Here is a 4662-nt window from a genome sequence, read left to right on the forward strand (position 1 = left end):
AAGAGACAATAATTGCTTGCGAATCTGGCTGTATTGTGACAGCAAAGAAGCTCTTCAATGTGTGGAAGACCAAGCTGGTTCTGTTTGTTTTGATTCCATTTGTAAAGAGATTAGGAGTATAGCTAAGAGTTTTGTTCAAATCTGTTGGAGTTTTGTTCCTAGGGATTTGAATGATTGTGCAGATAGGCTAGCAAAGTTAGGTTTCTTACAGGAAGGGATTGGGATGCTGTTTTTTTCCTCTCCCCCTGAAAGCATTCTATCGTCCTGGAATACTTTTTGTACAGGCTGTCTGTTGGAACATGTCTCTTTGAGCATGCAAAAGTTATTAATTTAGTGTTGCTGGGCTAGGCCCTCCATTTTATCAAAAAAAAAAAAAAGAATGGGCGAAAAGCACACTACGAATTGATAAAAATCAATATTTGAAAATCACACTACCTACCATCAGATTGAGATGACATGATACAAATATTTGATAGTAACATAACAAAAATTTTAAAACAAGTCAAAACCTTTGACATGAATATTACTCGTATGTTTGAGGATTGATACAATACGACACTAATAATGTGCTAACTTTAAAGTATATCGCTTATTTTTATGGATTCACATGATATGAATAATCTATCAACCTTAAAGTATTTCGCTTATTATACGAGTTGACACAATACAATATAAGATAAATAACTTGTGAAAATATTAATGCAGGTCAATTTCATGTTTGTGGATTGACACACGTGACACCACACTATTTTTTCATGTCGTAGCAGCGGATCATGTTAAAAATTGCCACCTTACCCTAACTATAATGGATATCTACCTGTTCTATTTGGGGTACTTACCCAGGTCTAGATCCCCAACTGGGCCCAAATGGGGAAGGTCAAACTAAACTTGTTCCCAATAAATTTATATGAGTACCTGTCCAGCCTTGCCTCGCCTTCAATATCTTAATCTCTCTCTGTCTCATCTCACTCACACAGAGAACCACTTTTTGGGCTCAAGAAAAAAGAAGAAAAGCAAAGACACCCCTTGTGTGGGGCAAATTTAACGAGCAAAGAAGGCTCAAGAAAGTTAAGAAAAGCAAAGACACCACTTGAGGGGATATTTTAATGAGTAAGAATACTCAAGAAAGTAAAGAGCTTGAGGAATTCTTTGATCTCTTATGAGTAACATAGTAGATTTGCTACTATATATATATATATATATATATATATATATATATATATTAAAGCTTGCTGAAGTGGATGTGTTTACTTTTCGAAATCTGTAAATGCTATTATGTTAATGGGGCAGGATATTCTTACACCAGTGTAAGAGTAGGATAGTCTTACACCAGTGTAAGAGTTAGAAGTCTTACACTTAATTTTGACCATTGATTCATTTGTATCCAATGGCTCATATTACTAAAAAATTAGAGTCCATAGATGTTTAAAGGAAATTGTAAAGAACTTTGAGATACACCACCCCAAAAGCTATATATGAAGTTCCTAGTATGTGACTGTTTGCATTTTGAAGTTCCTAGTATGTGACTGTTTTAGTAGTTTTGCTTGTGCTTAAGTTCTTGGGTATTGGAGGATTTAACTCTTTTGTAGATCATGAAGTATATGTACTGCCTAATGCATTCGGTTGCTGATGTATGAGAGTATCTTGTGAATATGTGAATTATGATGTTAAACGTGTTGGATATATGTGGGTGTGATGTTAAATACCATATGTCCTAATTTGAGAATAAAGAAGGAAAGACAACAATGTAACATTTATGAGAGATAAAAATAAAAAATGCTACCATGTATGCAAAATTGGAAGTTTGAGGTTTCTGCTTTAGTACATTAAAACGCATTCATTGGGCGTTTTAATGCACTACAGTAGTAAGCCAATAAGGAGGGTCCAACGTTTTTTTCTGAGCGCTTTAAAATGTGCCATAGCGTTGAAGCGTTAAAATGCAAAATTGGAAGTTTGAGGTTTCTGCTTTAAAATGCCGATCCAGAACAACATAATTATTTTGCACGTTTTAATGCGTTTTAGCACATTTTAAAGCGTTGAACCGCTTTTAATTTTCCTTCCTTTACACCTCTAGGCTTGTATGAGCCACTTATGTGAGGTTGAGTGAAAAAGGGATTAATCATTGTAACCAATGTGCTAGACGTATTTGAGTGAAAAAGGGATTTGTTAATGAAAAGAAAAATTTATTCACATTTTCTCCATGAGTATCTTGATTTAACATTACCTCAGTGTTCAAGGACTAATTCAAGTTGCGCTAAATACTATATTAAGTTAATACACTAGGTGCACACAAGATGTTGCACTTGGTCCTCTCATGAAAGCCCAAGTTAGAGGATATGCATAATGCAGCTTTGCAAATGAATCTCATGGGACGTTGTTCGCAAAGGCATATTCCTTAACCAATTGTCTTAACTAGATGAATTTACAGGTTGCAATTTCCATTTCTTGATATTCAGCCTCTACACTTAATCAGGCGTTTGCTTATTACTCTTCCAAAAAATTAAATTTCCTCCAAAGAAGACATAATATCCTGAAGAGAAGCGTCTATCTGAGTGAGAACCTTCCTAATCAACATCTAAATAGCTACACCCTTTAGTATGCCCTTTATCTTCCCGTTGCTCTTTTGATGTATCAAAGGATCCTAACCACTGCATCCTAATGAAAGTCACAGAGAGAATCAAGGAATTGACTTGTCTCACTAACTGCAAAGGAGATATCTGGTCTTGTCACAGTAAGATAATTTAACTTTTCACCCAGCTTGCGATATTGAATGGGATTTGACAATGCCTCCCCTTGTCCATGTGAGAGCTTAAATTAGGATCCATGGGTGTAGCGTTGGGCTTACACCCAAACATAGCAGTCTCCTCTATGATATTTAGGGCATACTTTCTCTGACAAACGGAAATGCTCTGCCTCGATTGTATCTTGATAGATGGAAATGGTCTGTCTCGATTGTGCCTCAATAAATGGAATGGAAATGCTTTGCCTCAATAAATGCCCTGCCTCGGTAAATGGAAATGCTTTACCTCGATTGTGCCTTGATAAAAGCCCTTCACCTAACATAGCAGTCTCCTGTAAGATATCTAGGGCATATTTTCTCTGACAAATGGAAATGCTCTGCCTCGATTGTGCCTCGATAAATGCCTTGCCTCTATTTTTACGATCGACTACTCCAAAATGGAGTGGAACATTCATATGAAGGAGGAGAGTATGTTTGGTTTCAACTAGATGTCTATTTTTATGTTCAACTACTTCATTTTGTTGTGGAGTATAAAGGCAGGTACTCTGGTCTAACGTCCCTTGTTTTTCTAAAAAATCAAAGAATTCCAAAGACACATACTCTTTAGCATTATCACTATGTAAAACCTGAATAGAAGCACCAAAATGATTACGAACCTCGGCACAAAATATCTGATAGATAAAAAATAATTTAGAACGATTTTTCATTAAATAAACTCAAGTGCAACAAGAAAAATAATCAATAAAAGTAACAAAGTATTGGAAATCCAAGATAGATATAGTTTGCCTTGGACCCCAAATGTCAGAATGAATAATATAAAATGGAGCATCAACTCTTTTATTGAATTTACTAGTATAGGAAGGGGAGTGAGTATGATTTCCTTCCTAATAGGACTGGCAATTTAAAGACTAAAGACTGGACAAAAAAGGAAGCATCTGCTGAAGTTTGGAGATACTTGAATGACCCATGCGACTGTGGATTAATTCATGAGACTCTATAAGAGAACATGCCACTGAAGAACGAGGCATATCAAGATAGTAGAGTGATTCACGGCCAACTCTAATTGTCTTCCCCTTATCTAGATCTTGCATAGAGACAGTTTGGATAGAGAAGGTAATGGTGCATGAAAGAGAACAAACTAATTGGCTAACAGATATCAAATTAAAGGAAGTGTCAGGTATATAATGAATAGAGATTAGAGTTAATAAGGAGGTGGATAGGCTTGCCCAACGCCACGGGCAAGGGCCTTGGTGCCATCAGCAAGAGTAACATAAGGTAGATGATTAGAATAAATAAGTAGGGTAACGAGGTCTTTATTATCACAAAGGTGATCAAAAGCACCTGAGTCAATTATCCAAGGTCCAAGAGATGATTAAGAAAGACAAGCAACGAAATTACCAATATTTGCAACAGAAGTCTGGGAAGAAAACTTCCTAAGAAGAGCCTCATAATCTTCACTTGAGATAGTTACTGATCTAGTAGAGGATGACACAATGTCAATCTGAGCAAGGTTGGCAACTAGTGGCTTTAAGAGGGTACTTCCTATTCTTCAACATGACCAAGGTTCTAGAAATAGTTGCAATGAGGACTTTGTCCACGACCATGTCCTTGACCACGTCCACTGTTCCATTTGGAATCATTGGCACATGAGATGAGAGCAGTGGAATGGCAGCTGGCACATGAGGAGAAGCAAGAACAGAAGCAAGTATTGTTTCATCTTTAAGGTTCAAGAGACCCTAGAAAGTCTATGACAAGCTAGGAGTCCTAACGCTACTTAAAACAGTACTAGAGTCCTCCAACACAAATCAGATTCAAGGGCTTTTAGTTGTAAAACTCTCAAGGGCAATGGTGAGCGATGGACGGTTTGGAAGGGACAGGAAGTTGAGAAGGGGGAAAAGATTAGCAAAATTTGGCGGAGGAGA

The sequence above is a fragment of the Gastrolobium bilobum genome, unplaced genomic scaffold, assembly GCF_033153095.1.
Source record: "Gastrolobium bilobum isolate Gb01-03AN ecotype WA unplaced genomic scaffold, APGP_CSIRO_Gbil_v1 utg34810, whole genome shotgun sequence".
NCBI classification, from domain to species: domain Eukaryota; kingdom Viridiplantae; phylum Streptophyta; class Magnoliopsida; order Fabales; family Fabaceae; genus Gastrolobium; species Gastrolobium bilobum.